The following is a 22,815-nucleotide window of genomic DNA, read 5'->3' on the forward strand; positions in this document are numbered from 1 at the left end:
GGTACATAGAGAACCGAGCATTGTTCTTTACTTTTAATCATCAACAGGACACTTTCTGCTGCTCCAAATCACAGCACTAAACATGTTCCTATCACAAGAAACTAGACAAAAACCCCAAAGTCATAAGACCGATGCAGATTGTGAGGATCCCAGAGTTGTTACTACTGTTTACTCCGGTGCTGCAATATGCCTTACTCTGGGGATGTGTTATGATGGTATGAGAGGTCGAGCACAGAGTAACACAGAATTGTTCTTCTGATCATGTAATCAGATGTCCTCGCTGGAAGATGGCAAACCAAACTAGCTAGTTTAAACTGATTTTCTGTGTTTTGTCAAGTCAGGGCTGTATGACTCTTCCATTGATTTTAGAAGGAATATATGGAGACTGAAGTGCTACACAGGAATGTAGGTGACAGAATCCATCTCTTAAAGGGTATGTCTTGAAAGTTAATACTAAATTTTTATTATGTTCCCTTAGGAACTTGGAGCATTTTGTCTAATAACAGCAACAACAACAGGAAGGATCAGGCTGTTAGGGGTTTCTGTAAAGATTTAGAGTACTCAGTAACACCTTACCGTTTAAAAATCCATCAATATTTAAATATACAATCTTGAAGTATTTCAGCCCATGATAGTTCCTGGACGTGGGGTATTAGCTACAAAAAGTCATGCACAACTCTTCAGCAATTAAAAAAAAAAAAAGGGCACCATTTAGTCTTGCTGGATTTCTACATTACAATCTGCTCTTTTACTTCCTTTCTCTGAAAATATGTATTCTTTTGTTTCAGCTTAGCCACAAAAAAGACTAGACTAAAAGAATACTGATGTCTTACATAATATAAATTTTTTCACTATCTGATCTTTATTCTTTCTAGGCTGGTTTTGCAAGTTATTTAAGGACACCTTAAAGTTACAGTACTCTAGGGCATTAATACAATGGCTACAGTTTCAATGTTATGCTTGGGATATCTGTGTAATCTTAGCAAATAATACAGGGTATGGCTACTGCACCACTTTTGAATATGTTATGATCAGCACATTATGTCTCATCAAATCATATACATAGGGTTTTGCTCTGCTAATATTACTGAACGGTGTTTGTGCTATGGTGAGTTTAAAGACATGGTGGGCTGAGATCCACTGTGGAAAGATAAGGTGATGTTCCATCCTCCAATCCCCTTTTAATGACAGTTAAACGTTGCTGGGCTTTAATCTTCTTGAGTCTCTCTCCCCAGATATGGAAAAGACGGGATACATGATCTTGAATGGAATAAAATTGTATTAAGAATAACTGTCTGAGAGGAGAGACAGGAGAATAAATTAATAGTAGCTGGCAGGTGAAAAGCATGAGATCTGTACCTGCAGAGCAAGTGAAGAACAAAAAGGAATAGGGACTTATATATAACCAAACAATATGTTTAGGCTGGAATGTAACCCTTATTCACTCATTGGAGTACATCAGTATAGTCTGACTAATTTGGACTCCCATCATAGATGAGGAGAGCAATTACTGTAGGGAGCTGCATTGGTGAAGGTATACCAGTTCTTAGCCTAAACTACAGTTGTAAGAAGTCAGGTCTGCCAGCAGAGCAGATCTGAACACGAAGACATCACTACACAAGGGCACATCTGTATTTCCTCTCTTTATTAAACAAGTGAAGAAAAGTGCACTAAAAGGACCAATTTAAATGGCAGGTAAGGGTCTACAAGAGAGCTTCGAACAGTTCTGAAGGGACACCCTGCTGCAGGCTGGGGAAGAGATAGCACTTCTCAGTATCGCACTGTTCAGATGTGGCACTGTTGAACTCAATGTCAAAGACAAGTCCAATTGGTTATTCATAAAAGAACTGTGAAAGAAAAGAGGACTGGAGCAGTTTACTTAGGAGATGCCCATGCACGTCAGAAAGACTTTCTGGAAACCTCATCTTTTTATACTAAAAAGCATACACTGCCTTGCCAAATGTTCTTCTTTCAAACCTACCTCTATAGATTTTATGAATTAACATCACTTGCCTTTTGAAACATTCCTTTAGGAAAAATAAATGAGGATATGAAAGGAAATGATTAGAACAAGGGCTAAAATTAAGAACTGAGGGTTGTACTCCACAGTTACCTTAAGAAGATTATTGAAACCCTGTTTCTTAATTTACTGATCTTCTACAATGAGGATAATCTTTATCCACAGGGTTTTGTGAATGGAATTTGTAAAGTGCTTTGAGGGCTTCTCCATGAAAGTCCTATAATCCTGAATTGCAAAGCTTTATTAAAAGGTATTAGTGTGTCTAAGAAGCAGGTAAAACAAACATAAAAGCTGCTAAGTTATGATTTAAAACGTTTATACTCACTCATTAATACACTGAAGCAGTAATTATAACAAGCCCATGTATGTGGATGGCTATAAGGCTTCCAGAAAGTCAAAACCAGCACTCAACAACATAGAACTTTCTGGGTTTAATACATACATTAGAAAATATACTAAAACACAATGCTTTCTACAATGTACACTGAATATCTTTTCTGAGGTTTAATATTTCATTTCCATTTTTCTTCTTGTACAGTATCATCATACTTAGCACTGCCAAACTTTAAATTATTTTGAAAGATAGAAAAACCTAAGTGTCTTAAAGGAAACTTATTGTTTAAAGAATCCATGTTATTTACTTTATAACATTTTAAACTTACAGAATAAGATACTACCAGGGTAATAGCTCTTATTATTTCATGTTCCTCTTTTACAATATAGTTCATTATCATTGAGGATTCTTTGTATACTATGCATATCTGTTGCGTGTTAGCTAGGTGCTGAAAAGTCAAACTGATCTGTGCTTTGCACAACTCCCTTCTTTGAATCTTAATATAAACATATACTGTGACAAGTAAACAAGCTATAGTCTCCCTTTAACCCGATATCTAACCCTTGTGTGAAGAATTAAAGGTATATGAAATATGTTGCAACACTAAGAACATTGTTTCAGAGATTACTTGCTTCATTTACAAAAAAGAAAATAGATTCCTGTGTGTTCAGTTGGCTTCATCTTCCAACTTCTGAATAGTGATGACTTTTTCTGTCAGCTTAAAGCTTTGTCTACTGCCAACCATCCCGTGAAAGTACGTATACCAAGCATGACTGTGCCACTAAATCTGCTGAGATGCTCCTGTCTTCCCAGAAGTCACCGTGTGCCTACCCTGCCATGTGCATGTAAGCCAGTTTCTGAAGCCTTGTAACCATGGCAGTTGCTGGTAAGCCTGGAAAAATAAGCCCTTCTGGAGGGCAGGATATATTCACATGGATTCAGCATCTTACTAACTTAGTTACCGAGCGGCAAGTGTGAACCAACTTCTACCTGTCTGGTTGTGAAAGAGGATGAAAGGCTTCCCTCTTTTGGATATACATGCTCTACTTCTACAGGTCTTATCTCTGGATAAGGCCAGGGATTTTTTTGTTAATTTATTGGGGGGAACAGAATTGATGGAGAAAAATGTTTGATCCTATCTTCAAGAAGGGCAAGAAGGAGGCCCCAGGGAACTACAGGCTGGTCAGCCTTACCTCAATCTCTGGGAACGTGATGGAGCAGCTAATCCTGGAAACCATTTCTAGGCACATGAACGACAAGAAATCATCAGGAGTAGTCAGCATGGATTCACCAAGAGAAAGTCACGCTTGACCAACTTGATAAACTTCTATGATGAAATGACTGGCCTGGTAGATGAGGGGAGGACAGTAGATATTGTCTACCTGGACTTCAGTAAGGCCTTTGACACTGTCTCCCATAAGATCCTCATAGACAAGCTGTTGATATATGGGCTGGATGAGCAGATGGTGAAGAGGATTGAAAACTGGCTGAATGGCTGGGCCTGGAGAGTGGTGATCCATGGCACAAAGTCTAGTTGGAGGCCAGTAAATGGCAGTGCACCGCAGGGGACAATACTAGGTCTGATCCAGTTATACATCTTCATTAACGATTTGGATAATGGGGCAGACTGTACTCTCAGCAAGTTTGCAGATGATGCAAAACTGGGAGGAGTGGTTGATACAGCGGAAGGTTGTGCTGCCATCCAGAGGCACCTCGACGGGCTGGAGAAATGGACTGACAGGAACAAAACAAAGCGTTGCCAGCAGGTTAAGAGAAGTGATCCTTCCCCTCTGCTCAGCACTGGTGTAGCCGCACCAAGAGCACTGTATCCAGTTCTGGGCTCCTCAGTACAAGCGAGACATGGACATACTGGAGAGAGTCCAACAAAGGGCCACAAAGATGATTAAAGGTTTAGAGCATCTCTGTTATGAGGAAAGGCTGAGAGAGCTGGGACTGTGTAGCCTAGAGAAGAGAAGGCTCAGGGGGATCTCACCAATGTATACCTGAAGGGAGGGTACAAAGAGGACAGAACCAGGCTCTTTTCAGTGGTGCCCAGTGATAAGATAAGAAGCAATGGGCACAGGATGAAACACAGGAGTTTCCTTCTGAACATCAGGAAATGCTTTTTTACTGTGAGGATGACCAAGTATTGGTACAGGTTACCCAGGGAAGTTATGGAGTTTCCCACCTTGGAGATATTAAAAATCTCCCTTGACATGGTCCTGGGCAACTGGCTTTAGGTAGCCCTGCTTGAGCAGAGGAGTTGGACCAGATGACCTCCAGAGGTTCCTTCCAACCTCAGCCATTCTGTGATCTGTGATTTTAACACAGATTTTCTGGCACAGGCAAGAATTTGCCTACAAGTTTTTGAAGAGCTCTAGAGATGGTGTGTGACACTCTAAATGTTTGTTGTTGTGGGATATAATTAGTAGTGCAGCTAAGAACTCTTTCAAATCAATACACACTCAAGCTAAGAACTGGCCTAAACTGCAGCTGGGAGAAGGAAGGAAAGAAACTTTACAAACAATGAATTCCCCTCATGTTAATGAGGGAAACACAGGTTTATCAAAGCTCAGCGGAGTATTTTCGTTACCTCCTTCAATAGCCTATTTTACTGCTATTAAATAAGTTTTTAAATGAACAAGGAATAGAAATCCCTCATAATACTCATTCCAAAATTAGAAACAAGGCTTAAGAACATGTTTCCACAACTAGTACACAGCCAGAGTATTTCATTATAGCAATCACAAAGCATTTGAAGAGAGATTCATTTAGGCCAGTGTTGAGCTGGGGGAGGGGGAGTGCAGGACTTAGGAAATGCTTGCTATTCCTCCTGTTAAAATTAAAAGAGATGATTGGCATATTTTCAGGCCATAGGCCAGTTTGTGTCTTTGTTAGGTGTCCAAGTGCCTAAAGTTGTACTGATATAAAAGCAGTAAGAGTGAGAGAAGAATCCAACCTTAAAAGGAGAGATGGACCAAAGACACAGTATTGAAATAATTATCAAAACTTCTCAGAGCAAGTCTCTTGAGCTTAGTTTTGGAAAAGAAATTTTAGGATTTTGGAAAATTTTCTGTCAAAGTGAGCTGAAATTTCAGTAAGGCAGATGATTCTGTGAGAATAGTTGATGTTACCTCAGAATATTGATGATTAAATATTTCATTTACCCAAACTAGTCTATTTTCCACTCCTCCCCTGTCCCCCTTCAATCTGGTCAACAATATTTAATTCCAATAAAGTGCTATACTTAGTTTCCCTCTTGGCCAATGCCCCCATAAAGGCTGCAGCCCTATTTCCCTTTGTGTCATATTAATCAAGTGCTTTGGTACATTATCTTTGCTGAAGTGCAATTGGGACCTACTCTCCAGGCTTCTCCTTTTCTATGTTCGCTCCCAGTTAGAGGATTTTTTCCTTTGGCAATATACTGATTTACTTCTGAGCCATGTGGCACAACTGGGGAGTCACATGGCTGGTGCATGGCTGGAGATCCCTCCTGGGGAATCTGTGCACTGGGTCCCAGACCTTCGAGCCAACAAAGTAATTTGCAAAACACAATTTGGTGTTTAAATGAATCTAAGTGAGCAAGACCCTAAAGAAAATAAAAATGAACATTTCCAAATTAAGTATTTTTTTCATCTCAGCTTTTCCAATAAAGTCTGAAAGAGTTTCCCATGGAGCAGGACGTCCTACTCTTGCTCAGATCCAATTTGGATACATGTGTCCCTGGAAAAATAAATGAAAATAATAGAGTTTTTGGGGTGCCTTTTCTCTGCTTCAGTTCTAGGCCATGCACAGCTAGCACAGGAGTGTGTCAGTAGATGGGAACATGATGAAACGGCCTCTCGGTCAGCTCACACTGACATATAAGATGGTCTATTTTCACTGAGCCGCAGGACACCTCAGGTCTGTGGCGATGCTCAGCTTCCTTTGCATTTCCGGTGCTATGTGTGGCTCAGTCTGCAGCCCCAAATGGGTCCACGTAATAGAAAGTCTATGTTGTAGAGTAGGACCTCTGAGCCCATCCACCTACTTTTGCTGCAGCTATTCCCTCTGAATGAAAAGTTTTTTGAGGTAACAAGTAGTAGGGCAAGGGAAAGTAGCAGCAAGCTATACCCCAAGACAAAAAGGAAAAGTCTGTACGCCAGGCCTGTGTTTCCTGTGGTTTCTCAACAGGAGCGGAAAATAATCTCCCACAGACCACCCCAAATCATCAAACCAGTATGAACTGTACTTGCTTTGCCAAGAACCAGGCATCAAAGCTCAAGTGCTTACATATTCTATTAAGTGGTTTAATATTAGAGCAGGGAGACCAGGAAAACTGCAACCTTCTGGTTCCCTGAGGTCTCCTAAAGAAGGCCATGAGGGACAAAACACTGTATTTTTTCTGTTCTTCTCTACAATATTAAACCACTTAATAGAATATGTAAGCTCTTGAGCTTTGATGCCTGGTTCTTGGCATGCCAGAGGCTTTGTTACATGTTTTTACAGTAATTGAAAGAAATATCCATCTGCAGCAATTTCATTTTTTAGCAAGCTGAACAGATTCTTGGGAGGTAGGAGCTGCAAACATATGAAACAGAATAAAATAGTTTCTATCAAGCTGAATTCTTTCAGTTCTGCTTTTGAGGAAACAATCACAGAGGAGTGTCGTAGAGGAGTCCTGGAATCAGTGCTGGCATATTCAGAGTCTTGGTTCAAATAATGCTGCGTGCAGCAAACCCTGGGGATGCTTACAAACCTACCACACCATGTTAGCAGATAAGGCTGGGGTTATGCCACCAGACTCTGGGTGTAAGACAGCAGCTCTTATTATCCAGCTCAGGCTTGTTTCCCGAGTCACGATTATCTGTTAACCAAATCTGATCCACCTTGTAAAGATCTTCCCACTTTCTTACCCTTCAGTCTGTTATGGTTTGTTTACATGCTTTTGGGACAGTGATTTGTCTCCTGCTCTGTTTCCATACAGTGTGTCGCAATGGGTCCCTAGTCTTGGTTGAGTAGCACAGATAATGCTATGTTACAATTAAGCAGCAATATTCAGAGAACAACTATTCAGAAATCAGGTAAAATGGAAAAATGGGAAATGCTACAAGCCGAGGTGACCTGGTGTCTTGGAGAAATAGGGTAGAAGTAAAATGGAACCAAGAAAGAACCTACAGAAATTTGTAAAGCCAGAACCTTGTAGACATTTGGCAAGGTGCTGAACCGAGAAAATTTCTTTGAGTAGTGGAGAATCAAGTTTCCACAGTGAGGTTTGTTATGGCCTTTGAGAGCTCAGAATTTTTACAGCTTCAGCAGATGGACTTCACCCAGGTAATATGTTATTTTTTTGGAACGTACGATGTGTGGTTAGCAGCACCCCCACCAACATCTTTCATTTCTGAAGCTGGCACTGTTATGGGGATTGGCAACCAATTGCCTACGATGTGTGCTCACAGCACTGTGACATCCTGACGCAGAAAATCTCACCACTCTGGAGTGCTCCATGAACACTACTTCCAATCTAAAGGCACAAAACTCCAAAAAAGTAAGGTTCATGCACCATCTTACTTTTCTGCTGAAAAGCAGCAGGGATTTATTTGCTACTGTTTGCCCTACACTATTCTCATCTGAAATGTGTAGCTGCAGAGAAGAATTACAGTGAGATTTCTCTTTTCCTTCCAGAAATTAGAGTGAGCTCAGTTGTGCATCGAGCTGGGCCCTCCAGGTAGCTGAGCACCTCAGGACAAAGAAAGGTGCTGTAAGGCCACTCTGTTTGTGAAATACATGAGACTTGAATTCACATTATGAACATCAAAAGCCTTTGACTTTACAGAGACTTTACAGCTGCCTCCAGAGAGCAGAACGAGAGCATCTTTGACAGGCAGGGATGATCCCAGCAATGAAATGTCAATTCAGAGCATGTTGTTCTGCGCAGCTCCTCATGCTTTATTTTTTATTGCTACTTTGAAATGCTGGCACATTCCACAGAACTGACATCCAGTCTGCAGTAGTCAATGCCACCAGAGAAATCACGCCTTTGCTTATTCTTGCACTGCAAAGTAGGACCATGCCCACAACAACCAGCGCTTTAAGACAGGTGTATGTAGACTTTTTCACTATAGTCTTTCCCTATACAATGACAAAACAAACAAACCACAAAGAAAAAAAACCTTTAATCTGAAAAAGCTAGGTTTTTAATGTCCCACTTTTAGTCATACAGAAATCTAGTTACTCCACAAGCGAATAAAGGCATCTTTAAGCCAAGCTGCCTTTGCTCACTCTTTTTGGGAACACCTTTTTTCCAGGCTTAGTTACCATCAACTCAAAATCTGCACAGCCCACTCTGCTCTGCAGTGTGTCTCACCATGAAGGTCTGGCCACTGTCTACTCACTGCTTTCTCGGCAGTCTGTTTGCATGGCAAGTTCCCGACTACTTGCTGCAACTATCCCTGCCTGCTGCCTTGCCTTGCCCTCTTGTTCCCCAGCCTCTGCCCTTGCTCTGCCCTCCACAGCAACCTCTCCACAACCACCTGAAGGTCCTGCCTGACCCAGTGCCTCTCCTCACAGGACAAAACACAAAAGGAAAACAAGCAAATTAATCACTTCATGTCACAGGTGGCTTATAGCAAAGTGTCAGCACTGACTAAAAAAGATTTGAGAATAGCTGTAAGTGTTCTGGCAAAAAGAAAAAAAAAGAATGTAATCTTTGATAAAAATGATGGAGGTCAGTAAACTGCAGCTAAAAATGGAGATAGCTATGAGATAAACACCAGCTGTTTTTTAAATCCTTCTGAAGCAGTCTACGAGGTGAATTTCAGGTATTTAAGAGGACATGTGCAATGTTCTTGGAAGACACACTGCCATAAAGGAATATTAGAGGAAGGAGGAATATGCTTGTTGCCGACCAGGGTAAGTCATTATTAATGTTTGCAATGGATGCCCAGATAGCAGGCACCAGAACAGTGCAATGGTTTGGCCTTAAAAAGCCTCTAGACACTAACCTTTTTCACACAGCAAGATGTAAAAGGTCCAGTTTCTGTGTTTTGCATTAGTAGGGGGGAAGTGAATAGAGAAAGCTGACAGCTGCCAGATGGCACAAATAGCTCCACATTACCAAGTACATTTCTAGTCTAAGTTTATGACAGAAGATTTGCAGTTTTGCAAGAGATCAGCCTTCAGAAGTTACACCTAGAATTTCTTATTGTATGAATCGGAGTGACTGAACAAAGTTTCCTGGCTTCCTCTGGAATATTTGTTATCTTTGGGGTTTCTGGTCATTAGCTTCAGTCCCTTGCTTCAGTGAATTCTGAATGCCACATTATTACTCTTCAGTCCCTTCTCACAGCTCCTGCATTCCTTCTCACAGCACCTCTTCAGAAAGTGTTGGTGTTGCTTAGGATTTAACTTGACTGCTGCTTCTCCATCGCTCCTTCACTGACTGGCAGGAATTCCTGAGATCACCTAGGGCAGCCCCTGCAAGAAGGGTGCTGGTCTGCAGATGTGGTGGAAGAGAATTGGGTAGGGCCACAGGAAAGGACACAGGTTGAGTTTTTTTTGGTCTTGCTATCAGTTTAGGGGCTTTCCACCCTCAGACAGATTCAAGAGACAAATAGAAATACTTAGGCTGGGACCTTCACAAACTTGCACTGAGCTAGTCAAATAAAGAATGAGAGAGCCAAGGCTGAAGACTTCAGTGACCAGCTATGAGTGAAGCTCCACTAGTGTAAAAGGGGAAGGTAGCTTATCTGCTTGCATCTTCGTTTCTGGGGGTTTCTGCATGCAATTCTACTCACCTGGCCAGCTAGAGGACAAAATTGTATTGCTGTAAGCCAGACTTTTTCCTGTGGAACAGGACAGAAGTAAGATGGAACGAGAAAACTTTCCTTCATATATAAAATCAAGATGTGTACTCTCTTGAAATAAAATCTGTAGTCTGGAGACTTGTACAAGACCCCCTTTTTGCTCTGGCTAAGGTTGTCCCTCTTGTTAACCAGGTATGTACCAATGGGAAAAGAGGCTCAGCTGAGTTGGTTTTGAAGTTTCAACAACACAAACAGGAAAATCTGTTCTGTGTCATCAGTATTAGGCACTGAATTCGTATGTCTGCAGTAATTGCCAAAAGAGTTCTCACCCGAGCTTTGTTGTGATTCTGATGTTCGGTAAATGTCAATGAAATCAGATAACTGTCCCTTCCCTAAATAATGTCTGTCCTCTCCCTCTGTCCAGGGGACGAACATATTGCCAGGGAGTTTTAAATAGAATGAGAGATGGGGAGTGCTGAAACAGCCACGTGTACTTCAAATTCTTCTTATAAGAACGGTTGTCATTAGCATAGATTATTTCTGTTCATTGCATATGTACACTTTCTAAATACAAGTCCCAGTATGCTATTGCCCCTTTCTCAAAAAACACCAGGCACTCAAGCCCAAAGTTATAGCAAAAGAAAATTTTCAGCTCTTTAGAAGGCAAAATAAATCATTCTGTGGGAACACAGCCAATCTGAGACTTATTGCAAATGAAAAAAAGGACACAACAAATCACTTTCCTTGGATCAGTGACACCTGTTTGCAGGTAGACTAAGTGTAACTGGAATGTATGCAGATATACACAGAGGTGATGCTATTATTTATACAAGGGCGCACAATCCATTAGAAACCGTCTTTTAAAAGAGCAGACTTTAAAACCTCTGAAGATGCTTTTAGGAAGCTTCCAGATGCTTGGATAGTCAGCCAAATCTCTGGTCCACAAGAGCAGGATGGAGATCTAACAAAATCAGGTTGTGTTTTTAATTTTCTTCTGCAATATCTCTTGCACTTAGCACCAAAAGAAAACATAATAACCCAAGAAAACCAAAATCAGTCTGAGTTCAAAGAAAAGGTTCAGTTCAGTTTGTGAATGTCCAAACTGGCATCCTCTCCCTACAGGTGGTAAATGCAACTGGTGTCTCTCATGACCTTTTCTATAACACCAACACAAAGCTTTGCAAGAGCAGGTCCAAAAAGAATGAGGGTAGTTGATATTCCACTCTCATCTGAACAGATGAGATATCATACTGACCTTCCTTTCTTTTTAGTGTTATTAAAAACTTCACCTGTTAGTAAAAAAATGTATTTTTGTCTGTAATTTTGAAGATTTATTCTAGAAGAAAGCAAACACTAACGTAGGGCTTGATCCTATATAAGGAACTGAAATGAATGAGTGGACTAAAGAAGGGTGCAGAACTGAGTTCTGACTGTGCAGTGTTCATGTGAACATCCAGACATGCAGTAGTATTTCTATCGTACTTGCATCCATTTACTATTCAGTACCATGACATGTTTTCATATAGATGCTGTATCTGAGTTCACCTACCCTTTTCTTCTCCCAAAGACCTTCTGCAAAGCTGTTAAGCAATGGAGAGTCCTTTTATCTTCAGGAGTGCTCTGTTCCACCAACATTTGCTGCTTCCACACAGTGAGAAATACACTTTCCTCCCAGCTTGCACAATTTAAGTCTTATCACGTAGGTAAAGGCATTCTACTGGCAGTCAAAACAGACATGTCTTAGTTTGCATTTTTCATGATACCAGTACCTGTGAACAGATTTCTTCACAGATTTTCAGATTTAATTACTACTGGCTTAGTTTAAACGATAAAATTGTGGAAAAAGAGAAGAGGGCAACTGAATGAGAACATGAGAAACAACCAAGTTTTTTTGCCGGCCTTTCACTGGTTCCCCCAGATTCAGTAGGGCAGTTTTTAGAATGGGATTTTCAAGGAAGCCCAGTGACTCAGGAGCCCTTGGTCAGCCGGTCTGGGTAAACCCACAGTACCTGGTGGAGTGGGGGAACGCCGGTGCTGACTGCATGGAAGCAGAGTTAGCACAGCTCCTTCGGTGCATTGCCGCCCTGACCTAAAAACCCAGCTAGGGAATGAGTTCATAGCCTCAGGGCAGCGCGGGGCTGACGCAGCTACCGTTGCTCTCCCAATCCTGAGCGTGCAGGTTAACACTCAGCCTGGCACTGCATGGTGGATTTTATTTTATTTTTTTTTTTTTACTGTACTCTGAGTCTATGGAGCTTCAGTGCTACGTAGGATTTAACACATACAGTGAGGCACTAGAACAAAGGGCCATGCCCAGAAAAGTAATGCACACATGCTGTCATAACATGACAGCTAAAGTAACCTCCCTGCCCCTGTGGAACCTTCTATTTCTTCAGCCTCCTCAGCACATATGTTTTACCAGCTCAAACTCACTCCTGCACTGGTAAATACGTATCATCAACTACCCTTTGACTACTTTATGCTAACGGAGTCTATATCCCTGCTGGAAAACATAACGCCATTTCGTTTTGTTTAGTAAGTTTAAAGAGGGCTTACTCAGCTGCAAGCAATACCGCGGGTTGTTGCGCAGTGTATTTTACCATCTGACCACAGACACAAAACTAGTACACAACAGGGAAAAACAGGAATTACACTTCTGAAATTTCTTTTCAAATCTTCGCTCTGGGACAAACGTCTTTCAACAGTTCAAAAAGCACTGAGTAAAGAAGCAGCTTTAAGGTGGTACACAGAAAGGGATCAAGATTGATTTTTTTCCACGGAGGACGGTTGGTAGTCCCCTCACAACTGCTGTATCATTCGTGGAGCAAACCAAGCCCATAGAAAAGGTGTGTCCCAAGGCTGAGGACCTAGAAGTCTAGGGGCTTGATGGCAGAAATTAGAGCCAGAACTCGGGGCCCTGGCAAGGCATCAGTTCTTTAATTTTGAGGAAAATAAAAATACTTACCTGTCACAGGAATGCCGAAAGAATGAGGTGATGTTTGTTAATCAAAGCACTTATTCTAGAAGGCTTTCAGTGTTACTGATTGAAAAGGAACTCAGACCAGAATTCAGAACGAGAATCAAAACCAGTCCACACTAATGCGTGGTTTATATATGTCAGTCTCATGCTTAGACTGGACATGTTTCTATTTGGTACAAATGAAACCAATATTTATATCTCTCTTTTTCATAGGAAAAAGAGTTCAAAACCTAAACTCGTCCTACCATCCAGCCTTTGCAGTGATTTTGGTGATAAATCCTTCTAAAATACTTGCACCCAAGAAAAACCTTCAGTCCTCCTCCACCACTGCCAAGTCTCAATGACTTAATTGCCCTGGAGAGGACTCAAAATGATAAAATACAGTAAGACTAACCTTTAGGTAATGCTGTTTTAAAGAAAAATTGGTACTTCTTTTTTTATTTTTTTCTAAATCAGTTCAGTTACATTTTTCAGCATGAACAAGAGAGTGTAATTCACAGCTCCTTTTTTGTTCCCTCATGTCAAAATGCTATCTTACAAGTAGAAATTGATTCTGCAGAGCGCACTTGTTGAAAAAAACTGACCATTTGGATAGAGTGAAAGAATTGCTGGAGCCTCGCTCCAGCTGAACCTTTCGAGCCGCATCGGCAGTTCTGTGCCAAGGCAAAACAAGTTTGCCATATGCGTGATGCACGCCGCTTTGTTGAAGTACTAAACTTACATATCCCAGCAATCACACGATATTCTCACTGAACTTTGAGAAGAATGCAGTCGTGTCAAATGAGAATGCAACCCTAAGGCCCTCTGTGGCTCCAGTTTCAGTTCTCATTTCAGACTAGGAGCTTTATCCTGAAATCTTTATTCAGACACACGCACAAAAATTGAATTGAACTACAAGTGTATTTTCTTCCCACTTGCCCTTTTCATGAGCAAGGATTTCAGACAGACTTTGAATAAACATTACAAAGCTTTTCAGTCTAACAGTCTTAAAATGCCCATCTCTGCCTCTGGAAGGAATTCAGAGTAAGGATCTCCAGGCACAGAGACCTACACACTCCTGCAGGGTAACAGATCACCACGGCCAGCTGCATCTTGTAACCATGTGCAACTGTCAGCTCACAGAAAACACAGGGCATCAGTTCACTGAAACTGAAAGACAAAACAACTCAAATTACTTTTTTATTTGCTCCAGGATGCACAGCTTCTTGCAGCCTGTAACCGGGGCCAGTTAAGGCACAATAACTTCTTATCTGTGAGAGAACATATTTCAGCCAGAAGCACTAAGTCTTTGGGAGGGTTGATCTCTGACCTGCAGGAGGTGTAGTTCTACTTTTAAAAGGCTTGACATTTATTTGGATGATAAACCTGGCGTTTACTCCCCTCACACTTGTTGTTTTAACGATTGCATTAATAACTAGAAATCCATGGCACCCCACTAAAACTCATGTTAAAAGGACATGAAGTTTGTATGAGCAGCCCTCAGAATAGTACTGTTATGCTTCAAGATGACTGTCAGATTATTATTTTTAAATAACAAGCAGAAGAGGCAATCTCTTCTCATCCTTGGAAACCAAGCTGTTTTTTTGCTGAGACTTAAAACAACATTAGCCTGAGCCAGACACTGAGCATGGGAAACCTGAGTGTGGGTGATTTGCATCAGGCATTGCTATTGCAGCCCCAGCACAGGCTCCTAGAAAGAGGATTGTCAGACAAGTTTCAGTACAGGCAGACTTACTTACAGTATAATTGCAACCCAGGCAATGCAAATAATAGTGAATAAGGCTTGCTGGATGTTTGGACAGAAATACTGTGGTGTTTTGTGAGTGGGGTTTTTTTTTTTATTTGTTTGGGTTTTTTGGGGGAGGGCAGTTGCACTAATTATACTGAATATATGTTCTTAATGGCTTCAAACCTCAAAACCCAGAGTTCCCACTTATCCCATGGCTGAAATTATCCTTCCCCAAAGATGAAGACAGATATGCACATAGTAATCAGTACTAGAGCTTTCACAAATACCTGTGTAAGAAGCAGCTATCACCACTCTATTTGCAGTTTCTATGTACCACATGGCAAGTGCACCATCTAGTCACAGCATTGCTCACTGCCGCAGCCATGGCCCACTAAAGCACCTTGCAAACATTCAAGGCCTGTGTTCAAACTACTCCTGTATGTCTAGACAAAATGTGGAGATTTGAAGGCAGCGGGAGATAGGTATTACACGCAATCACTTGGATTCACTGGACCTTTATGGCAAATGTGGTTCTGCAGGAGAAAGAACGAATATTGGTTGGGCAGAGCTTTGTAGGCAGCCTTAGCTGGAACTTTTTCAATGGAAACTCACTCATTTGCAAACTCAGCTCTGCCCACAAGAGACAGAACATATGTAAGTGTTTATTACGTGAATCCATCTGAAGACCTATTTAGGCTGATAGTTTAATGCTCCAACATTTGTACCACAGGCTTTAACAACATTTTGTCTCCTCTACATCAAGTTCTTCCAAAGACTGGAGGGAAGAGTGAACAGCAAGGAATCCTCTTAAGCTATAACTGTTTTTCTGAAGGAATTACATCATAGTCCTACCCAGTGGGACAACACTATTTTTGCCTGGCTATAGGCATCATCAGGCTACAGAAAGCCCACCAACACCCCAAGCATGTAGGTTTGTCTTTGCTCAATAATCACGAGCTACCATCTATCCCATTTCAGCCTCCTCACTTCGTACCTCTGTTTAAATTGTGAGATGAGCTCACCCATAACAGGATGGCCAATTCCCTCGTCATCTTGTAGTGGTCACACATACCCTGCTGTCTGTAAGCAATTGGGTAGAGTATCACAAATCTAACCAGCACATCTTGGGAGGAGCAGAAGAAAAGAAAAAAGCCCAAATTCCCTGCTTCTTCTAGCTATGCCACCTACTTAGATTTCCTCCCCTGCCTCAAGCTAGTCGCGCCTAGCGACTGACAAGGCCTTTGAGGTTCATTGTTTCCAGGTTAACTGGGTGGCCTTCATTCCTCTTCTGTCTTGGGGCTCAGTGGAGACCATCCCACCACAGTTTTACTTCACATCCTCAAAGCAAATGCTTGGACTCACCATTCCATTGTCTCTTTAAACTAGGCTATTTCTCCTTTTTCTTCTCCTTTTTTGTGTGCCTCCGCAAAGTAGAACACATGAAGCTCTTTGCTAAAGTTGGATTATGACTGCGCTGATTTGGGCATCATCTTCCAATCCTAAGTGCTCTACCACCACACTATTTGTTTGCTTTCATGCTTAATATACATTGGCATGTAATTAGTTTCAAAGATAGATGAATTTGAGACACTAATAAGTATAATGCCCCTTTAGTCCCAATGTCATACTTCTGCAAATGCTATCAGTGGATATGATGACCCTGGATCTCCCTACTTAGAAACTGGAGGGAGCTACTGGAAAGCCATTTGCATGTTACACTTTATTTTGTAACTTGGCCAACAGAGCTAACCACCTCATTCTTGTTGGCTTCTCTGGAGAAGAAAGCCTTGAGGTCGGGGGACAGCCTGAATTTTTTGCGCCCTTTTTCACTGATAAATACTTTTTTTTTGGTGAAGATCATGACCATAGGACAGAAAAATGAAAATCTCCAGCCAAGATCAATGCAGAATCTGAGTAGTAATGAGCAAAATATGCAAAGGACTGATATTCAAAAGGAAGACAACATCCCTAGCTGATGGCAGCAGTCTCATTGAAAGTATTGGACAATTCCAGCTTTCTGGAGGGGACTGGGCCTGTGGAGAGCACACCTGGTAAAGCTGCAACTTCTCCTTCTTAGCTCCCTCATCCTCACATGTGCTCTATAAAGCACAAAGTAAGATCTCCCCTGATGAGCTCATCTGTTAGCAGTATAACAGCCCTGCAGTTGTCTAAAGAAAAACTCCCTTGGACAGGGCTCCATATGAGACCTGGTCCCTTTATGGCTCTCTCCCACCATTAAGCCCACACGCAATTCCTTACACTTTCATCTCTGGCTTCCAGGCAATCTTTGTTCTCCCTCAGCAAGGAGCCATCACTAACTCTTTCTCGGGCTCAAAACTGCAAGGACTGCTCCAACAGTCCCTGAAAACAGGCTGCCTCTCATATCTCTCAGCAATCCAGGCTCCCAGCCATTGGATCAGTCAGATCTCCTTAATCCTCCAAGTCCCATTATTTAGGAAGAAAACCAGGCACAGGTGAGAGTTGAGGCTTAAATCCCTTAAAAGCTTACACTTGCCCCATGATAAGATGCAGGACTCTTGAAATACTTCCAGTAATTTAAACACTGGAAGGTAGAATGGAGTAACTCCAATAAACTCCCCATTTACTTGGCCTGTCAAGATATTAACCATTTCTTGCTGGAAATGTTGTAGATGCGCAACTGTCAGCAACTTGCGAGATGCCTGCCACTGCTCTGGAAAAGCGAGTGAAGTTCCGGTCTTGACTTTGGTACAAAAAAGATTTTTAAAAATTAAAACATATTTTTTCCCTCTTCCAATTTGAAAGTCGGTGAGGCAGACAAATAAAAATTTCACAATATGGTGTGGGGAGCATGAGAATGAATATGAGATTACTGACAAAGTTGCTGTGCATGCCCTTTTGGGTTGAAAAAAATACACAAGTAAAATGTGAGAGGCTAGGAGTATACTAGTGTACCAAAAACTTTTCATTTACCTGAATTTGTATAAAATATTTTCTTGGTTTTCCTTTCATCGTTCTTCATTTCCTCTCAGTGACTGTTCATTTAAGCTATCTTCATTCATGTCGTTTTGTTTATCAAGTGAATACTGTTTGTGTTTGGTTTATCAAAAGCCATGTACAAGTTCAAAGAATGGATAAATTTTGCATACCACAGGTAGTGCACCAAAATCCAGCATTACTTATGAATATGTAGATGTGCATATGTTCATGTATGATGGCAGAAGATCCAAACTGGGTATTCTTATTGCAGTAACCTTTCCAGAAGTATCATTAACCCCATGGGTCTGTAGATGTCAGGCCTCTACTCTCCAGTTTAATTCCAAAGGAGACCAGTAATTCTGTTGGGGTAACACTGCTAGCTTTCTCTACCAACGCAGATGTGGTTTTGGTTTTGCTGCAGCTCACCAGGTCATAAGCAATAGTTACCTACAGGCGAAGAACCACAGGAATGTTCTCATTCTCCCTTTTTGCCCTTTTCCCATAACCAATCACTTGAGATGGGTTACAAACTTCCCAATGCAAAATGCAAAGGGGACAGTGTTTGAAGAGATTCAAACGGTTCTGTGTTCAAATGCTGCCATCAAGTGGATATACATAGTAGAAGGCTGCAATCAATAGCAAGGATTGTTTCGAAAGAGGAAAGCGGGTGAAGAGAGGAAGAATAAAACAGTATTTTTGTTCCAAGTTTCATGTGGCAAAAGGTTATAAAAACATTTTTGGTCCAATCAAAACTTCTAGTTAAGCCTGGCTTTGTCCCTCTTCTTTGTATGACACCACCTTCATATTTTAGCATTTTTAAAGTTGCTCAAACTTGCCTTTGAGAGACCGTGAACATAAGGATGCTGCTCTGTGTCTGGAAAATTTGTCTGGATTGCTAAGGATAAGGACCAAATTTTGCATTGTGTTCCCATGAACTTGTCTGAGACCCTGACTCAGATATGAGCTTCAGGAAAGGTCCTCCATCTCAAGGATCTTTAGGGGAGTGAGTTGGAAGAAAAACTCTTTTTGAGCTTTAAAGCTAATGACCAAAATTAATTCAATGGTTTTCTTCAAATCCCAGAGAAACAATTCAGTGTGTATTTGAGACTGAAATACTCTCCTTTATATAAAGCCTTGTGCCCCCTCTTGCAAAGTTTTAAAAGAACCATATCCTCATTTCCTTCAAGAAATTCAGGAAGAAAGTTCAAAATGTTGATGTTATAAGAGCAAAATCTAATATACAGTACATTTTCTGGGTTGATCTCATTTAGTGAACACAGAGATGCAGCAAAGTTGGCCTGTCTTTATGGGCCTCAAGTGCTGGCTCCAATATGGGTTGAGCAACCACAAAAGTCTTCTCTCAAGACTTTTCTTTCACCTAAGCCAGGCAGAACTGGATATTTTCCTAGGCTGTGTGACATCCAGGAATGCAAGATTTGTCCATGGCTCGGTCACAAGAAATGCATAGTAAATGAGATGTGTTTTGGAAAATCAACAGTGCATGCATAGTACGTGTGCAATAATTTAGTGTGCTCTGGATGCATATGCACGTAGTCTTGCCAGGAAAGTCCTGGATTAAAAAAAAAAAAAAAAAAAAAAGAGTCCTATATCTGTAGCAAATTGTTTTGCCCTTAAGGCTGTGATGGTAAATAAATTTTGCCAAGGCACAGGCAAATTTGAGAACTTGGAGACGGAAGGACATAGTTATGAAAACTATTGTACTCAGGCAGTGTAATCTGGACCATTGTCCTCAGTGGTGGTTTGTATATATTCCTGCAGCCAGGTCCTTAACGCTGCTTCACCCTCAAAAGCTGAAGGCTTTCCTACTGTTTTAAGTAGGAATACCACGGTCCATCTGGACCTAATATTTATTTTAAAACAGCACGCAGGTTATCAACCCAGAAGAGCAGATCAGCTGGGCTGTTGTGGATATATCATCAGCAGATGGTTTAGCACTTGCAAATAGAATCCTTATTAATCAAAAGCAATGCATACATTATAGGTTTGTGGACAGATATCAAGAATGGCAGTAAAAAGAAAAGCCATGCATGTATTCTCTATTCAGACATCCCTGTCCAGAGTTTGGTGATTACTACTTCATATGTTCTACTTTTACAGCAGCCAGACCTCTCCCCCACCATGGCCATGAAAAAAAACCCAAACAAAAAAACCCCAGAACAACATCCTGTCTCTAAAAAAGTGATCTTTGTGGAATATCTATGGGTCTTTTTTTGTTAATGTAACAGAAAGAGAGGCTCAAAGGGAGATGGTTAAAATAAAAATATCTTTTAATATATTCTCCTAAAGCTTGTGGACAAGAGGGAGCTACTGTCCTTAACAAACTGTCCCCCTGTCCCAACCTGTCCCTCAGGCTAGTTTTCCTTCCCTCAGCCTAGTTGTCGTTATTTATTTTTTTACAGGCAATAAGGCAGAAGTGGGGTTTGAGGCTCAGAGATATTATTGCTTGACTAAAGGAGAGCATTCAGAAATCAAAAAGGTGAGAAACGGCAATATAGGTTGGTACCTCTGGCAATGGCTATCATTGATACATTGTTCTCTCTTCATTAATTAAAAAATTCGTAGAATAAACATAAAATTGAAGTGGTATCAATGCTCTGTCTCCTCTTTGCCTTTATGTCAGTGTTTCTGCATAACGCTTGTTTTAAACTTCTTGCTTTGGAGACCTTTGTTGCAGGCTATTGATTCAAACGCTGCAGCTTTCTTAAACTTAAATCTTTCTTGTCATCCCAGTTCTCTGTCACTTATGTGGTGATCAGGCTTCGGAGCTATTCACTACACTAACAGTTCACATATGAGAAACTCCCATACATATGTTTAATTCTTTTCTGGAACAGAGGAGCTAAAGACAGCTATTATTTTTTCCAGCCTTTCATATTTAAGATAAGAATTTTTCCCTTTGGAGAGTATAGCAGGACAATAGCAGCCTCCTATACTTCTTCACTGACATCCCCAATGCCAGGAAGGATGCTGGGAGCTGAAATCTGTGTTTTTTTCCATGCTAAGCTAATGACCTTCTCTTCAAAGAGGCTCTCCTGTCTACATATGAAGAAATACACTGTGATGGAGGAGCTGCCAATAGGTCACCATGGCCAAAAATCATGTGACAGTTTATAAATATAAATTATAATTACCTGGATTTTGTATTTTAAACACAAGCTTTGTTACTCAAAGCCTTGCTCTGGCCTGGAGCAGAGCAAGCTGTAAGAGCTGACGGATCGTCTGCTCAAAGGGAGAGGGAAGGTGCACAGCTGAGTCTGGAATTTAATCACTGATTCTTAGCAGGTATTTACTATTGCAACTGTTTTTGAATCAAAGCTGCATGGTTTAAGTTACCCAATGATGTCATTCAGTTTTTCTGATTACCTCCAAATTGATCCTAACGTACTTCTAATCACAGAATAGATCATATTAAAATGTACAATACTGAATTACATATTTAAAATATATTGTTTTAAAAGAAATGTGTAAACTTTCATGGCTCATGTTTCATGGCTTCAAATTCAATACTGCTTACCTGGTTTTACGTTCATCTGGATTTCTAAGTTAGTCATCCTCGCTAAAACTGGTTGAAGAGTTGCCGGGTTTGATGAATATTTATCTTCTCAACAAGAGTTTTGAGAAGGAGCATCTGCTTACTTTAAAATTTTCATCCTGTTATCTAGAAGTCAACACTTTCCACAGTAGTATCTCAACACCATTTTTCCTGGTGGCTCTAACCTTTGCACTACATTGTAATGCTACGATATGTGCGACTATTATCAGCAATACACAAACTTGCTATATATTCATATCAATTAAGAGAGATGTCAACAGAAAAAATCTTAGGGTAATAACCTGCACGTGTTTTAAGGCTTTTTTTTTTTTTTAATTTGAACAGCTGTTAATGGGAATAGCATAGTTATCAAACAGCTTAGAAGAAGCTGCTAAATGTTCCTATCTCGGGTAGCTGAGGAAGTCAATTGTTACTTAACAGCAGCTAAAGACACCTTTAAGCACCGCATTTTGAAAGGGACCAGCCAAAGCCAGGCTGCCCAGTAAGGAAGCGAAGCTGGGAGACCCAGGAAGATCGTGCCCCAGGGTGGGACATGCCCTCACCAACAGCACAGTCTCACAGAGGCTGAGCACATCGCCAGAGCTGGTGCTGGTAACGGGGCCCATCGACAGTCCCAGACACAGCAAGTGATGAACCCGCTCCAGTCAGGAGCAAAAAGAGACAGGGCCAGGGCTGGAGCACAGGTCCAAAGGGCCCATCCAGCAGATGGGCTACCTACAGCAGAGGTCTGAGGTCCATCCAGCAGGCAGAGGTGGAGACCAGCACTCCTGCAGCATAGCTCAGATCAGGAACAATAGCCCCAAGCTGACCTGAAATGGGCCTGTGGGCAGGGGGTGGGTGAGGGTCCCAGGTGAGGCTCCTCAGGGACTTTAAGACCTATTAGTGCCCTCAGGGCCCTGACAATTTTGTGGCTTTCACGAGCCTTTGCCTGTTTGCCAGTGCTGCTTTTGATTCTTGAAAATCTTGTCCTCTCCTTGAAATATGACAAAGAAAAAGCAGAAATGAAGAGTTAAAAGCAACTGTCCTCTTTCAAGTGACACACATTATCTTTTCATTTTTCCCCATGACACAGGCATGAAGGATACTTCATGCAGGGTTCCTTGAGGAACATTTATAGAAAAGTCAGAATCAGATCCTTTACATCTCTACCAGGCCTCTATACAGAAAGTATGACCAAAGACATTGAACGCCTTTTTAACATTTTGGTAGGTAAATAGAACAATTTATGGAGGCAGCATCACAAGCAACAGAGACCTTTAACCTGAAATTAATATCACAAAGACCTATTAGATTCTACAAAAGAAGTAATCTATCTCATAAGCATGTAAAAAATAGCAAAACTGAATGGATAAGTGAGACATCAATGTGAATGTGCTCCTGTTGATTGATCTCTAAAGTCCTTACAACAGATAGCAGAAGAATTAGGCAGGGACACT

This window comes from Calonectris borealis, chromosome 5 (assembly GCF_964195595.1).
Source record: "Calonectris borealis chromosome 5, bCalBor7.hap1.2, whole genome shotgun sequence".
In the NCBI taxonomy this organism is placed as follows: domain Eukaryota; kingdom Metazoa; phylum Chordata; class Aves; order Procellariiformes; family Procellariidae; genus Calonectris; species Calonectris borealis.